Raw genomic sequence first — 18,376 nt, 5'->3', positions numbered from 1 at the left:
TTCAGAACAAATTGCAATTTTTAAACCTAATAAAGATTGACAGTGTCAAAACCTACTATGTCCGTTTCCATTGCAAACCATTCATTTACCAGGTTTATGAAAACACTACAATAATACACGATAGAAAAAAGCATATATACCAATGAGTTCATCGTACAACCATCGACTCCGTGGTATTGATGCCAACTCTCGTTAAAATCTAAACAAAAACCAGTTTCGTTGAAAAAAATAACACGTTCTATAATTGCCCTTCGACACATGTTAATGTTATCATTTTTTTTATATTCATCGAATAAAGAATCAGCCTGTCTTTAATCAAACTTCAGCTTAGATTTTTGTCTTAAGAAAGGTACACTACTGGCTTAGCCATGTTCAACAGTCAGAGTTAAGACCAAAACAGGAGTGATACTACATAAAAGTCACCTCTGATGATAGTGTGATACTCATATTTACACATCAACGATAACTTTTTTCACTTTTGCCGTGTACTTTTTGTGTTTTATTGTACTATTATGCACTGTCACATTCAATATGATATTGTTGGGTTCTATTTTGTTTATTTATGTATACTTATAAGAGTGGATGGTAATTAAAACTTCAATCTTCGTTGCTTAAACCCCTTCTTAGGGTTCCTTCTCTTGATATAAGATACAAGTATGCTGAGCAAGCCTTGCATCACGGCGTATTTTAAGGAGTGATGCTTGCCTAGGGACTACGGACATTTATGGTTAAGTAGGTGCAATTTGATTACTCTAATTAATTTTCCAATGATTTCATGGGTAAGGCATAGTTTAACTAGCGTTGTAAGGGAAAGGTCTATGGAAATGGGAACATTTTGCAATCCAACACAAAGGGTAATATTCTGGGCACTGGCCATGGTAATGAGCATGGCAACGCCAACAGGCAATTCGTAAGGCTACATTTAGGGTAAATTAGGGTAACATGACAAACTCAGGAGAATTTCAACGCAACGCACCGGTTCCTGTTGAGGGACATTTTGGGGCAAATCCCGAGGCAACCCCAAGGTAATACGCAGCCCAATGCCTTAGGTAATATACATGGCAACGTCTGGGGAATTGAAAAGCAACTTAACGGGTTAAATAAACGACCAGCGCAATTCCCAAGACAACTTTAAACGTTCTACAGAGTGCAGTATCGGGAGGCAGTTCCGAATGATACATGCAGGTTTAAACACCTAGAATATTTACATTTTACTGACCGTCCCAACCTGACAATCCTTGATAAACATTCTATGTGCTCTATGTCTTTGGCGGTAACCCTGTGCCATTAAACGGGGTTCATGTTTAAACTTTCGATTTCTATATTTGTTTCTGTAGTTATTCATATAGATATGTATACACTGATCCACATCCGTTGTAACACCTGTTCTTTATGTTTATGTGTTTCATTAGAAATACCATGTTTATCAAGAATATGTTAATAACTTTTGTATCTTTTCAGATAAACGATTTTGTTTCGTTTCGGATGAAAGTTGGGTGTGCATGACATACTTGTTAAGTCTGAGAGATGAGGTTTCATGGACATTTACAAAGTTACATGTGAAATGTGTTTTTGTTTTTCTTTTCTTTTTACTATGTATAAGTGCATGGACATAATATGCCACATTCAGTGGTCATTTTTTCCTCATGAAACCATTGCGTGTACGATCATTGAATAAATGTATTGGCCAGGTATAGATCACTCCTATACAGTCGTTGTTTTATACTTTATGAGGTTAATAAATAAATAATTTATGTTTGGCTGAAAGTATTGAAAGAAAACATAAATGCCAATTTCCTGATCTTACAAATGACTTACTGAATATACGAGCACAACGATTTGAACTATTTTATATATATTTTTGTATGTTTGATTGAATATTGCGTAACTAATTGGAACGAATTAGGATGTGGAACTGTTTGACATTTCGCAAAATGATCAGAAGTTATTCATCAGCATATTATCATTCAACGATATTCATTAGTTCTGATTCTTTCCATATCATGGACATACTCTAACATGCCTTTTCATGCAACATCTTACCAGCACTATCATGCAGTACTTACAGTAATTTGATTAATGTTGCAAGTATTGACAAGAGCGTGTTAACAAACTCTAAACCCTTTAAATTTAAGTTTGGTTCAACCCCCGAAGGCGCACTTTATAACACACGTGTGTTCTGTCTGTCATGATTTTATCCTATATATTTTGATACGTCGCAAGTTATTTCTATGAGAGCAATTCATATATACACATCGTGCTAGTAAATAAGCGTGTGAGAATATAGTGCCATATTGTAAAACATATTTTAAGTTTACAAATCATATTGAGCGCCTGAATGCCGGACACCAAAATTTCAACAGAGCGTGATATAAATGCATTCGGTAGTTTTCGTCATGGCCAAACCATAAATTTTATTTTAAGTATAAGATACGAAATAACACTGCAGTATTATGCAGTATTTTTATCATTTTTAAAGTAAGTAATGTATTTTTGGTATACAAAATACTTAAACATAACACATAAATATCAAGTCAGTGCATATTGGTTTATGTTGATTTAACAGACTTAATTTGAATGAACTGTATTATAACGCAGTTATTACGACATTAAGCTGTTGAGTAATAATGCAATTCTTCTTAAACAATTAAGGTTTGCATATCACTTGCAAATTCATTTTTGAGCGCTCTATGTTAAGATATTAAATGTTTCATCTACAAAGATTTGAGCGGGTATGTTGGGGCTGCAGCGCTCTTACTTATTTTACTCTTCATAGGACCGCTAAACTGGAATATTTCCTTTTGGTGACAGAATCCCGGATGTATGTATTATGCCATGCATTTTCAGCTTACTTAATGTTTTATTTTTAACAAATAAAAATATAATTGAAATAACTTTAGGAGATCATAATCAAATATAAATGGCATTTTCTCAGAAACTAAGATATTCCTTTAAGGACACATCAGTATCAATTCCTTTAAGGACACATCAGTATCAATTATCGCATCTCACATTTTAGGTTGAGACAGGATCTAAATGATCACTAAATGATCTTTCAGTAATTGACATATTGTGTCAGTATGCAATTTGTTTGAAGACAAAAAAAAATCATTTTATATTGTTCTGATAAGCACATCCATCACCTTTCATCAAACTGTTTATCACATTTTAGGAGTATATAAACACATACATGTTTTCATTTAAATAATGAAGATTTAGTTATTAACTTTGTCAAGGACATTATACTCTCCTTCTCTCTGTGTAAAATTTTGTGCTTTACGATGTGTGCATCTTAGACTGTGTGAACATTCTAAGTGACTCAATTTCATTGAACGAGCTAATGATTAGACTTCTATATTTAAGTTAAACTATTCATAATACTCTGTTATTTGCTACTGGAATAAAAAGTGAAAACAAAACGGCGCTGCACGTTCCTTTTGTTGGAGTAACGTTATGTGACAGACATACGCAATGTCGGGTTGCGGGTGCGAGGCACAACATCCAAATATGTTTATTTACAGAGAGAGAAATTGAATACTAATCAATACTTAGTGCTTGAAAAATAACGCAGTTAAAGTACAGTATCATAAAAAAGCTTTCCGAAATTATTCTGAATATAGGTTTTGGTAAATGATGCTGAATTCAATAAAAAAGAAGCCAGACATAACATAATGTAAAGATTATATTTGAAGTAAAATTTAGCAAGGCTTTTCAAATTTGTACACACAAACTTATTTAACTCAAATACCTTTCTATTTAAACTCATTTTGCATTATGATGATTGGCATGATACCTGATACGCTCTTATCGTTACAGCATGTAAACATTACCAACCATCCGTGTAAGAGAAACCCCGTTTAAAAAAAACGTGTCGCAGTATTTATAAACAAGTTACATGTTTGGGAAAGAGGTATTAAACGAGCATTTTATTTTAAATTGGATCAACTTAACCACAAAATACGCGCATTGGAGTTAACATCAAGTACATAATTATGAAACCAACATTTTCAGAAATTGTGAGGAATTTATATACAGGTATTATTTGCTAATTGGAAGATGAATTTATTTGCTGGTTAATTGAAAGTTTTTCGACAACTGACTTAAACGTCGACCGACCTTCTACAAATGATCGGGATTGAACGCCTTGAACGTGATTGAAAACGTAAGTTATGACAATTCATTGTTAATCCTTTCCACATGAACTTTTCTTCGATTTCTTTTAGAATTATCTTTACTATAAAACGTTTGGCTTTAAATCAAACAATATTTGTAAACATGTACTTTGTATGCTTAAGTCACAAAATTTAAATGTAAACAGCAGTTGCTATTTATAACTCAAATTGGAGTTTTCTCCCTTTTATTGATAGACTTGAGATTCACAGATACTCTTTGGCATATATTTGGGCTCTTTGGGCTAACGTCCACAAATTTATCAGTTTTCTCTATATCAACATGAACCATGAGGAATTTTCTGGTTGTATGTGATCCTAAGTTGTTGTCATAGAGTAACCAAAATCAATGTTTGTTTACATGATATCAATTATAAAATGTAATTTATTACACGGGCTAAATGTTTGAAGGCTATTCTTATTCATATGAAACGTAGCATTACAATGCACATATATATTTTAAAAAGCTATGTATTAAATTTATACACAATTTCAGTTTAATTAGATACACATAAGTACCACATTGACTATTTTGATAAAGTGTTAGCTTTATATTTGTTATCTAATTCTTGTCTGGACCTCATTTGACATTACAAACCCAAAAGTTGAAATACACAAATAGCCATGTCTTCCTGCATGCACCGAGGATATTGGTAAATGATTGTTGGTGAAACAATTTGTTTTTATTTTATTGCTTTTGTTGACAGACCGTTGAGGCAAGATGCTAGAGACACAACATTAGAATGTTACTACCTTCGGTATCGTGGTTGTCTCCCTTTCCTGCTGCAACGAAAAAGTTCTACAGGTCAAGGACAAGCAGGTATTGATCGCAGTTACAAATGCCATTTGTAACGGGGACAGTTACAAATGTCTTTTGTTCCGGGGAGGGGGGTATTGTATTGCCATTTAACTATTCAGCTAGCGAGTAAGTAACGTATTTACATTATTTCAACCAAAAAGCTGGGTGTCTTCTAAGTTTGATTGAGTTCAGACTTTTGCATTTAAAATCTTTGATAACAAACTGAAGTGTGTCTACATTAATAAGTAGTTGATATCTAGGCTATTTCCATGCAGTACTAAGTTCAGTGTTTTAAAGCGTGCATTCATCACTGCTGTACTATAGAGTTCCAACAAATAAGCTTAGTTTACTCAAGTTGCAGAAACGGATAGAAAAGGTAATATGTGAAAGCCGAATACTTACATTCCTTTTAATGATTGACAGATGGGTAGGTATGCTTATGACACAACATCGGGCTGTGACAATCGAAGGATCTCTGAAGCTGGTGTCTTAGAATTTGATCTTCATTTTATTTTTTATAATTAGATTTCAAACAACATGTCATTTTCATATTTAATTTACATTTACACGATTCTTTGTTATTGTTATTGTGGCAGGCAAATGTTTTCTTCCAGATAGGTTGATATGTTCAACCGTCCATTACTGAATCTCTGAACTTTAGATCACACGAGGCATTTTCTGGTAGGATGTTGTTTTAAGTTGCCAAAAATGGTAAGCTTTGAAGCTGTTGAACCGGAACTTCACAAAAGCTGATATCTGTCCAACTGTATGCACTATTTTGGAGAAAATCATCTCTTATCGAAGACATTGATTAAAAACTAAGTTCATAAAACATATTAAATATGTTCTCTATGGTATTGCCTTTTTTTACTGACAGACTGATAATCACAGCGTTATACATACACAACATTGAAATACGATAAGCTGAGGATCAGTTAATTTTGCATCACTACTGATGTAGAATATTAACTTGAGCTCGAGGTAATGGTTACAGTTGGAAAAGACATTCATTGCGGGATTGTTGTGTATACATGTTTGCACATTTAAGCTGCCAACTGGCTAAGCACAACCAGTTACACATTCTACATTTGGACATAATAACAGTGTCATTTAATTGCCTGAACTTTTCTTGTTAGACCGAAACTGCTTTTTTCCCAACAATAATGGCTATTTATGAAGTGTCTTGTCCTTAATATATTCATAATAATCCACAAATTGCCTGTTCAATTCAGTATATTTTATACTTAAACGTTCCTGTTCGCCTTAGTTAATATATTTGTTGGGAAGATTAGTGGATCGTTTGATTACATTTTAATTAAAACTTGTCGATTCAGATGGATACACTCAATTCCTGATCTTACTGTCACAAGAGGCTGTTCCAATGTATATGTCGTTTGCAGTTGAAACTTACAGTGGAGTTGCATGACAGTTATGCTACTGTTAAACTGATGAGCTACAATTTGAGTTAAGCAGGTATTGGTTCCGTTTTAACTTACCTTTTTTAATGTTTAAATTAGTGAAATAAAACAATGTTTGATCTTTTAAGGCAGCGTGTGGCTGAGTACTAATAGTTACTCCTGGACACACTATGATTAAATATTCTGTCTCATCCAAAACTTTAAATATTTAGTTTGATATTAAACCTGATTATTTCCATTATATGGCGCTCTTGGTCTATAAGCATTCCTACCCTTTTTGCAAATTTCTTATTTAATTTGGTTACATTATTGTTGAGGCTGGGTTGGCCATTCTGTCTTGTTATTTTTCTGACAGGCGAAGACGAGCAGATGTACGAGGCAGAGGTCATACACAGGAGGTCCTGACAGGATGTGTTTGAAGGTAAACCGGTATTGAACAAAAAAAACCTAGATATATGGCTATTTAATGCATTTGGGACAAATCGTAACATTTCAATTTATATTGTTGTTAGAATATAAAACATTAATAACAGTCTACCCCAGTATATCACAACATATGCATAATTTAACAAAATTGATGGAAATGCTAATACCTTTGTGTTCTTAACACACAAGACACCTAATAGTTAGCATATAATTTCATCTTGAAATCTCAAATGATCGGTATGCAGACAATTAGTCATTTGCTCCAGTATTAATATTGATTATGCGTTACACCGGTTATGTTTGTAGGGAATTGCTTGCAGTTTAGTAGTAAACATTGTTTCGCAATTTTTTTATTTGTTTCTGTCATTCTTTTAAGGACACAGTTACTTCGCAAATGTTAAAAAAATGGTATATGATGAATCCAGCTGTTTCTATACTGACGCTTCTTAACCTGAATTTCCCCTTATATAAGACCAATCTTGATAATTTGGTATCGACATATCTCAAAATTCTCGTAAAAATACAGCATCAAAATTGGATATTTATATTCTATCTTGGAGTTGCCTCCCTTTGGCCAATTTTGACATATTTGAGACTCAAAGATATTGGTTGCAGTTTAAATTTACAGGTTTTTTTTTTTAGTTTAAACTTCATTTACAGATAAATGTCATTTGAGAGGAGCAATACAATTTTGTTTCGACTTTCGAAGTTTAGGTACATAATGTCAAAAGAAATGATAGCTGTGTCCATTAATAGGATAATGATAAATTACTTAGTTTGAATAACATATTTGAAATGCCAACAGGGAAATTATGGCGATAAACTAAAGACAACCCGTCTGAAACCGACAAGCTAAGAAGCAGTGTAATCGGCATCACTGCCGATGTTAAGAGAATCATCTCCAGTTTAAGATGTTGATTCAAGTAAGAACTGCAATTTGTCGGGATATTCTATGAAACCTATTTCGCACATTAACAGTGTCATTTCATATTACCTAGACATTTTTTTTATGCTCGATACTTTTGTTGGTTGTCATTCTTTTAATAGATTCATAATACTACAGGATTATTGTGGCTTTCAAATGAATTTTGGGGTTAAATCGTTATTTCTCAGATTGATACGAGCAGACAGCACCGAAACCCTGAAATCTGAAGGTAACTTTGGGAGCATCCTTGCAACATGTGATCCTGGTGTGTCCAACTTGAGCATGAAGCAAAGGTAGATATCGTTTGAGGATAAAACTTACAGACTTCTTTGCATAATATTACAAAATTGGGATAAATATGAATACTATTTAGCTGGTAAATTGAATCATGAATTACCAAGGGACGGTACAATAAAGGCATTGGTTATATACGTGAAATATATTTATATTTGTATTGATAACTAAGTTAGTTTAAGGGAAAACTCTAGGGATTTGCATGTTTGTATTGTTCATAAAAGCTACTTTTAGACATAATGAAAATGATGTGTTATTGACTGACAAAGGACAATTTGACTTAAAGACAGGAACTAGAAGGAGGCAATCATTTGATTTTTATTGAAAGGCAATTAGTATGTCGTTGATAACCCTCAAGTATCGCCTTCGGCACGGCTTCTTACGCTTTAACCCAGTTATTATCTACAATTACCGTCCAACCCTAAATCTCTAAAATTTAGATCAAACGAGGCATTTTCTAGTAGGGTAAGGTTATCCGTTGTCCTGACTGCAATAATCAGAAAGACATGTGCCCAATAGAGGTAAGCTTATTATCTGTAATAAAATGGTTGTATCCGATCGATATAAAGCTGTTGAACCAGAACTTCTCAAAACTTGATTTATGTTTAGCTTAATGTACTATTTTGGAGAAAATCATCTCTGATTGAAGATATTGCTTAATAACTTAGTTCGTAAATCATATTTGAAATGTTCCCAATGGCGTTGCTTTTATTGACTAACAGACAGGTAATTACAGCATTATACGAACACACAACATTGGAATACGATAAGCTGAAGATCAGCGAACTCGGCATCACTGCTCATGTAGAACATTATTTCAAGCTCTGGGTAATCGTTGAGTAGAAAAAGGCATTTATCGCGGAATTGTCGTAGCACAACCAGCTAATACACATTTGTAGACCTATGACATAATTGACCGTGTCACTGCATTGCCTGAACGTTTGTTTTCAGATCGATAATACTTTCTTCCCACCAATAATGGCAATGTATGGGGTGTCTTGTCCTTAATAGATTCAAAATTATACGCAGCTTCCTGTTTAATTAAGTATATTTAATACTTTAATAGTTCTGCTTTACTTTGTTAACATTCATGTTGGGGAAATTAGTATTTCTTTTGATTACATTTTCAGTAAAACTTGTCCATTTAAGATGGATACGAGCAGAACAACCTGAATTCCTGACCAGAATGTCACAAGGTGCGCTTTCTGGCAGCATGTGGTCCTAGGTTGTCCGGCATGAGCCTGTTCCAATGTATATGTCGTTTGCGGTTAACACTTACAGTGAAAATTGTCAATTCTACTGAAGTTACTATCGATACCGTTCTGATGATTAAGAAGGTTCATCTTAATCTTGCAAGCTACAGAGGTTTTGGAAAAAAAATCTAACTTTTTTAGCCAAACAAAAATTAGTCTGTAACCAAGGAGCAGTTATATCCCGATTTTAAATATTGTAAAATAGTTGATTTTATCAGATTGTTTTCAAAGAAAATATACTTTAATGATATTTGTAGCTAACAGATAATATTTGCCGACTCAAATTACAGTGACAAGTGATCTTCTGTGGACACTGTCCGAGCAAATGTTTCCATTATCTAACAAACATGATACTAAGTCATTAATTTTCTACTACAAAGAATGTAAATCCCTTGCCTGCATATAAAGTGGAAGAAACACTAAATATTGCCTTTGGTGATGAATGTCGAATGAAAAAAATGTGAGATCAATTTCTTCGTTCTCTTGAGTAAACTTTACAATATTACTCTCATTTAATTGCTTAATTTAACATTGCAAAAGCTTTTGAAAATAAATGCGAAAAATCATATATAAACTATCATTTGTGTCGCGTTTTTATTTTAGCCTCTTGCTCATAATGTTGAAAGCAGTGTTGGACTGCTTGTACTGCTTTGGGGAGAATACTTTTTTATTGACGGCCACGGTAACTAACTGAATTCATGAAACATTTTTGCAGTTTTTTCAAGTGACAGAGACGGAGTGGTAAGCCGACAAAAAGTATATCGTAATGCGACAAGCCTGGTATCTGCTTTGGTTACATGACAGTTGTTTTCCTTGGGCTGCTGTTAAACTAGCTACAGTTTGTGGAAAAGTAGGTATTGTATCTGCTTTAATTTAGTTAAATGTAACCATATTACATGTTTTAAGGCTGGTCTGGCTGAGTACTAACAGTTAAGCCTGTACTGTACAGCCTTTGACCAAATAGTATGTGTCATTAAAAACTGCAAATATATTTGATTCAGTATTGAACCTGCTAATTTAATGCTTACTTAGGGGCTAATGGTCAAAATAGAATCTTACCCTTTGAGCAGGTTTCTTATATAATGTGGTTCAATTATTGTTGAGGTTGGACTGGTTATGCTGTCTAATGATTTTGATTTTTCTGACAGGCAAATACGAGCAGACTTACCACGCAGAGATCAGCTCTTCCTGACAGGATGTGTTCCAATGTTATCCGGTATTGGCAGGAATAAAAGGTATGGCTTTTTAATACATTTAGGACACATAATACCTTTTCAATTTCAAAATAAAAATAATAACAGTCTATACCACTGCATTGCAATATAAGCAAAAATTTACAAAATTGACTGCTTATACTGTTGTTGTTCTAAACACACAATACACCCAATAATAAGCATGTCATTTCATCTTAAAATCTCAAATGATCGGTAGGCGGACAAAATCCATTAGCTCCAGTATTAATTATTTTGTAATGAAAGCCTATGTGATATGGGTTTTCTTTAAGATAACTCTTGGTTTATCCTTTACACAGATAAACTTTTTAGGGAATTGATTGCAGATTAGAGGTAAAACTTTTTTTGCTATTTCTATGTTTTTCATTCTTTTAATGACACAGACTCTTCGCAAAAAATAAAAGAAATTGGAATATCACAGATCCATCAGATTCTATATTGACGCTTCTTAACCTGAATTACCCCCTTAACTAAGACCAGTTCTGCTGTTGATGTTTAACAACAGTTTGTATCGATATATCTCACAATTCTCGTAATAAATACAGTTTCGATATTGGCTATTGGTAATCCTAATTGCAGTTGCCTCCCTTTGACCATAATTTACATATTTGATACACACACAGGTTTTGGTTGCTGTTTTAATTGACTTTTTTAGCCTTTTTATCTAGCGTCCGAAAATATAAACTCATCCCCCACCGAAAGGCGAAAGGGATACAGGAATGGTGTGTGTGTTGTGTAGTGGGATGCAATCTTGGCCGTAGTATGACTTGAAAAGTCTTTGAGATATTGAGTTCAAACTTCATGAACAGATGTATATAATTTGAGAGGTGCAATTCAATTGTCGTTTCGACTATATATAGGTACAGAACGTGAAAAGTGCTAATAGCTGTGTCCATCATTAGGATAATGGTTAATAACTTAGCTTGTAAAACATATTTAAAATGCCAGAAGGGTAATTATGTTGATATACTGAAGACAAACCATCTGAAAACGACAAGCTAAGGATCAATGAAACCGGCATTACTGCTTCTAGCTTATTTCAAGCTTGATGTATTAATATTAGTATGGCAACTGTAATTTATTAGGGTGTGTAATGTAACCTTTTTAGAACATTTACGCTAGCAAATGGATAAGGAAGGCTGAATAGGGGGTTTATTGTCTTGCATAGATTTTGCCTTTTGAAGGACGTTTCTTCTTAACTTCGTTTAAATGTGTTGTTTAATGTAAATGCTACTGCTATTTGGGATTTAATTTTCTGTATAAGTGTTTGATTTTAGATTGGCTGATACGAGCAGACTTCGCAAAGTTAATCCCTGATCTGGAGGTCCCGAAACCAAGAGACGTTTGGACAATAGTATATCTTCATAAAGGTGCCTTTGGAACGTATTTGTCATCTGCAGTTGGGAAAAAAGTAATCCTTAAAAATTGTACAAAATTGATAAAAACACTATTATTAAGTGTGCTACATAAACAAAAGACACCCATCAGTTGAAAATTTGATTTGGATGTTTTTTCTGAAAGTTGCCGAGCCAAACCTTGTCAGTATTTAATTTGTGATGGGGTACGGCATCAATATGTTGTAAGTTGTAACGGCCAGTCAGTGAATGATTTGACACATTTTTGGTGATATATAGCAGGTTTCTCATATTACAATACAAATTGTTTGCCATGGCTATTTTTTTAATCTTGTCATCAATGGCATTTGTATTGTTATGTCGATTTTTGATGATAAATATCACAATAACATCTGATATAACGCTTAAAACTGCAAAGATGTCTTTCGAACCAATTGTTTGCTTTGTTGGAGAAATTTCACCCTATTCCGAACTTCAAACATGATATACTGTTCAATATTCAAAAAAGTCTAATAATATCATAACCACATGTATTTTTCACAAGCAATATACTGTTACTAAAACACGGTTACTTCCATTAAATGATTCTGATAATGTAATTGTCTATATGACACAACAATTCAATTACACTTAATCTTATTTTAGAATACGAAATTAATTTGAGTTCATTCCAGATTCCTCATATCTGGCAAACGCCCGAGCGTCATTCACCTAGAGCTAAGTAAGAGCCATAGACTCACGTTCTATGGAAGAAGAAATATATGCTTCTTTTAAAAACACACATACTACAATGGAGCACCACTATGGGCGGTGGTCGAGATTGTATTTCTTGTACGCTTACGACTATGGTACCCGTTTAAATGCTTTCAATCGAATTGGTGGTTGTCTTTCAAGTCAGATATAACTCTTTCTTAGTAATCTTTTGGTGTTTCCAAATCTAACAAAATGTTATAAACAAATTCAATTGTGATAAACTAGATTTAAAAATAAGCTGTCTAAGTGATATTATGGTGAAGAGTCACAAACAATCTCAAACAAGTAGCTAGTGTTCAGATAATTGAGTAATCAAAGAGATTGTTTTGTGTATTTAAGATATTTGATGAATGCATCCAAAACATGAAAACACATTTATAATCTAGGCTGAAATAATATTATTCGGATTAAATAAAATGAAATCTACCTTCCTTTTGTAGCTGAAAAACTGCAGTTTTAACCATTTTGGTCTGATTGTCCCAAAATGGCTTAGTTTTTTGGCAGACATCAGATAAAAGCAGTTGTGCGCCTTTGAATGTTGTAACGATAGAAATCAATCTGCAGCTTGAAGACAACAAGATATTGCTTGCAGCCAAAACTGACTTTTGGTTATGGGGATGGTTGAAATTGCCTTTAAGCTCAATACTGAGTAACCCATTTAAAGACTTTCAATCATATTCGCAGATGCCTTTCAAGTCGAATATATATCTGTAATTTAGTAATTTAATCGCGTAGAGTTATCAACTTTCTTACACAATTAGTGAGTGTTTCAATTAGTAAGTAAACAAAGTAATAGTTCTGTGAATTTAAAATAGTGGCTGATGGACTGCAACATGTCTATTATAGTAATAACATTTGTACTATGAAGGAAACAGTAATCATATTTGCGAGTATTGTGATTTAAAACAAAATGAAATCTTGTGAAGCATTAGGATTTCCAGTTTAGACCGTGATTTTTAAGCTTGAAACTAATATCAAATTGTCGCTTTTGTCATTTTCTTTACACAAAAATGTTTGATATTACTTAGAAGACATACTTAATGTTATTTCATGCTACCCTATATTCTTCTTCTACTCAATGTGCAAATATAAGTGGTTTTCTAAGGAAAAAAGTCGCTTCGTATGCAATAAGTCGAATGATAATATTTCTTTTATATTTGACAGATGGTTCGGTGCTGAAGACACACCATCGGGGTGTGACAATCCCAGATAATGTCAGTCCGGAGTCACAATTGTCTTTGCGGATAGAAACAGTACGCTTTGCAATTTGAGAACAAGAAGGTATTTAATAATAGTTAGGGCTGACGGGTGACAGGCTGTATTGACTCAAAATGTACCCGGTGTATCTAGTGAATCCTTGGTGAAGCCATTTATAGCATTAGATGACCTGTATTGGTGAAAAAACTGTCAAACATAAAACTGAAAGCACATTATTGATGTACATCTAGTACATAAATATTATGAGTGCAGTTGATGAAAGAAATGAAATGCTTTGATCATCTTACTGTTTTCTTGTAATCATTATTATAAAACTGCTATTTACTTGGTTATTCGCTTTATAACTTTGTTATAATATTTGACTCATTGTCTGTTATTCAATTGGTCAGGCTTCAGATCCAGAACTGGAAACGAGCAGATGTATGTGTCCGGACCCATGCACGCTATTCAAGAAAAATTATTTCTGATCGAAGGTAATCATTTACTTTGTTAAACATATTTTTCAATTTTCTTAATTGTATGTATTTTGACATATTATTGGCGGCATTGCCGAAGACACAAAATCGGAAAGTGATAAGCTTTTATCAATCAATAAATCTGGCACCGTAGTAATCTCCCTTAGACTGAAGTTAAAAAAGGTTCAGATATTGGTTGTGGTTAAGCTCAAACATGTATTTAAATAAACCTTGACGCGTAATGCTGGGTTCCGAAATAGAAGTCTAAGTAACCTTTCTGTTCAACTGGGTTTACGTGATTGTTGAGGCTAAATATATTTATTTACTGTTTATTGTTTCTTTACAGTTAGTGCGATTGGTTTCTTTTGGATAGATCAATATGAGGAGACGTCCCACGCTAAATACCTGATTTAGAGGTTACATGACGCACTTCCAGGTAAAATATTGTTCTTGGTTGTCCGGCATTAACCAGAAGCACAGGTAGATTGTAAGATACATAGTTTGCATTTAGGCCACGTCTTACCACCAAAAAATCACATGTGGAGATCTTCTGGTCGTTTAAGGGTGACCAGTTCACAAAAGAAAGGGATGCATTTTCAGGTTAGTCGCGTCAGTACGTTAAAAGTTACATTTGCCCACGGAATAATAGCTGACTTCTCGCCTAAACAATAATTGCACATTACAGAGTTTGTTGCGGGTTCTTTATTTTTTTCTGGTCTCAATTGAGTTATCAGCTATATATATTTAACTTTTTACTAGTAAATGATGTGGGTTAGGTGTAAACATTTTTTTGGAATTTTCTTTATTACAAAAACGCTTAATTGTTTACGCAAAATGTCAAGTTTCCTGAGCTTAAAAATGTTGTCTAGTCTTAATTTAAGACTGCAGATAACTATTTTCGAAACACACTGTCAGTTGTGTCCATCTACCTGCATTATTTTGGAGACAAGCCTATTTTTTACATTGAAAGCAACTGTTCACGATCCCATTTATAACTTTATGCGAAAGAAAACCTATAAAGTATTGTTGCTCTAATTGACAGACTGGTAGGAGATATACTGGTGACATAACATTGGAATGTGAACGACATTCGGTCCATCAAAAATAATCACATTTATCTCCCTTTGACCGCATATTCCGAAGTTTAACGACAAGTAGGTACTAGACGCAGTAATTACTATTTTCCTGCTTAACAGACCAAGGGGTGGATTGTTTAACATACCTTTTACCAAATGGAAGGTGTCATAAATTGGCTAATATATTTAATGTAAGTTTAAAAGTCCAGAATATATACTTAAGAGGCTTTAAGATTGGTTTTATGTTACTTTAATTTCTTTCCTATTAAACCAAGTGTATATGATGGTTGTGTTGTGCATGAGATTGAATCTTTGGTCCAAATGCTCTCTTTTAGGTATGCCAATACACGCAGATATTTCACCCTAAATTACTGATCAGGAGGTCTTCCGAGACATTTCCTGCCATAAAGTCGTCCTGAATTGTCCGGTTACAAGCATTGATCTGTACTTAATTTTGGCTTCAGCATACCTTCGGAGCTGCTATCGTCATTTACAGTTGAACATGCATCAAGCTATACATAAATGTAAAAACTAAGATAATCTAGCAAAAAATGTGTTGTTATATATATGACATCCATAGGTTGACGTTTAGATGTACACATTTGTTCATATGGAACCATTCTTCAATTGATGTCCATTAACGGTTAAAGGTTAAATAAATCTCAACATTTGACATTCTGATACCTATGACATATGAAGTTTAGAGTCCAGTAGTTTCACAAACAGGTAACCATTGGACTTTGAGGCTGATCTATTTATTGTTTCTTGCGAATGAGTCATTAGTGCAAATGTTCTCTTTCAGAAATGCCAATACGTGCGAATGATCCACACTGAAACACTGATCTCGATGTTACAAAAGGCTTTTGTTGGAAGGATTTTATCTTGATATGTCCAGCGATTACTTCAATCACACTAATCTACTTTGGTCACAGGACTGCTTCAAACACTGCATCTGTAACATTACAGATTTGACAATTACAATATTTCTGTAAATATTTTACCATGATCACAAATGTGTTCTTGTTATTGACTGATTTTCGGCGGTATGATGAAGATATTACATGAAAATATGACAGGACTTTGATATGCCAGTTGTCTTCCTTTTAATAATAAAAAGGGAAGGATAAGCAGGTAGCTTAAATCTCTAGAGTTTCTAAAAATTGATGTGACAAGGCAACTCCGAATTAAACATACTACACTAATCATTTGTCACGAGGTTTCTATGTCGTGGAAGTTATCCATCTGAACTACTCCTAATCTCGCATACAATAGTTTAATTATAAATAGTGATACTCCTACTAACCAATTACACACCATAGTCTGGTATTTGTAACCTTAAACGAAATTGGAGAGGAACTCCATTATCTTCTTTGATTCACAATCGAACGGAGAATAGTATTCCTCTATGTTAACAGAACTATTGTAAATATGTTTTGATTTAAAGGTATAATGAACGAAAACAGGTTACTTGTTTTAATAAGTGATGTGTATTTAGAGCACTTACATCCTGTTTGAACATCGTTATTGGTCATGTTTAACATATGTAATCTGCATAAAACGTATTAACCTCTTTTCATATATTGTATGTGTTGAGCGTAAAAAGAAATTGCATACAGTGATAATCACTTTCTTTTGTTCGGACATATGTCATTTAGGTTTACTCTTGAGCTAATATGCACTATCCAAACGAGGGTCTTAATGGCTGTTATCATGATCTTTGTTGCATTGAATCATAAGTTATAAGTGTGGATGACAAGTAAACTAAAACAAAGGAACTCTTCATGACTGAATATACTTTAGGATCATAGAGTTTCTAGAAGGTCTATTTTGATTAAATGGCCGTTCCCAAGGCAAGATTCAGAGTTATTTAAGGAATGAATTGCGGGGTTGATGTCATTATTGTGGTATAAACGCAATTGGGCTGGTCAAACTTTGACCAGCTTAATCGCGTTCATATCCTCGATAATGACATCAAACCTGCAACTTATATTTGCACCAATTGTTTATTAGTTCATTCAAGAATTGTTTAACAATACTTCATTTTATTTAAAAAAAACTTTCAGTATTCATTTCTTTCACATTCTGTAAATGAAACGATTAGACTGTAACCGGAAACATTTCATCAGATCACGTTACAATAACGCGAGAAATTATCAACTACTTTAAATCGCTTTCAAAAGTAAAACAATACATTAAACATAAATAAAAGTTTATTGAGCTAGCTTTGCATCTTGACGCATTTTTAGGACTGGTACAAGCCCTTGAACTACTTGCAACTAAGGTTAAGTAAGTGCAATTTGATTACTTTTATCAATAATCCAATGCATGTATTGGTAATGTATGGATCAACTAGAGTTGTTAGCGAAATGTCTATGAAATTTGAGACAATTTGCACTGGAACACCAAGGGTTATTTACAGGGCCACGTCCATGGTAATGAGCATGACAACGCCAACGGACAAGTCCCGAGGCAAAATTCAGGGTAATTAACAAAGAAACTCAGAAGGAGATTCCAAAGTAACTAACAGGTTCCTGTTAAAGGACATTTTTAGACAATTCCAAAGGCAATCCCAAGGTTATACGCAGCGCAATGTCGTAGGCTATAAACATGGCAACGTCTTTGGATTTCAAAAAGCAACGCAAAGTGTTTACTACATCAAAACGACCAGGGCAATTTCCAAGACAACTTAAATTGTTCTACAGAGTTTAGTATCGGGAGCAGTTCCGAATGAAACATGCAGGTTTAAACCCCCAGTAATTATTCATTTAATTGACCGTTCCAAGGCGGTACCTAACAATCCTTAATAAACATCCTAGGTGTTTTATGTTTTTGGCGTTGACCCTGTGCCATTAAACGGAATTTACGTTTAAACTTTCGGCTACTGTTCTTGTTTCTGTAGTTTTTTCATATACATATTTATGTACTGATAAACTTACGTTGCAACACCTTTGATAACAACCGGGGTTTTATACACACCAACGTCAGAGGAATTTATTAGTCGGT

The 18,376-nt window shown here is 33.8% G+C and overlaps 1 long non-coding RNA gene and 1 pseudogene across 15 annotated transcripts; one reads left to right on the top strand and one right to left on the bottom strand.

The window, feature by feature from the left end:
* The window catches only part of LOC128240309 (protocadherin-like wing polarity protein stan), a 91,409-nt pseudogene that overhangs the window by 59,138 nt on the left and 13,895 nt on the right, over positions 1-18,376 (bottom strand).
* Positions 3,876-17,060, top strand: LOC128240310 (uncharacterized). 15 transcript variants are annotated; one of them, XR_008262130.1, is made up of 14 exons: positions 3,876-4,162; positions 4,877-4,989; positions 6,303-6,441; positions 6,742-6,807; positions 7,618-7,735; positions 7,926-8,030; positions 8,472-8,552; positions 9,181-10,134; positions 10,433-10,519; positions 11,794-11,927; positions 13,789-13,905; positions 14,232-14,315; positions 14,644-14,733; positions 16,176-17,060. It is a non-coding gene; the product is annotated as an uncharacterized LOC128240310 (long non-coding RNA). The 15 variants fall into 15 exon arrangements; XR_008262129.1 differs by having other exon boundaries at positions 9,162-10,134; XR_008262127.1 differs by having other exon boundaries at positions 3,878-4,162; positions 7,926-8,552; positions 9,181-9,227; positions 10,000-10,134; positions 16,176-17,056.

Source organism: Mya arenaria, chromosome 7, assembly GCF_026914265.1.
Source record: "Mya arenaria isolate MELC-2E11 chromosome 7, ASM2691426v1".
NCBI lineage: Eukaryota > Metazoa > Mollusca > Bivalvia > Myida > Myidae > Mya > Mya arenaria.
The sequence above is the reverse complement of the archived record's forward strand: the minus strand, read 5'-3'. Positions and strand labels throughout refer to the sequence as shown.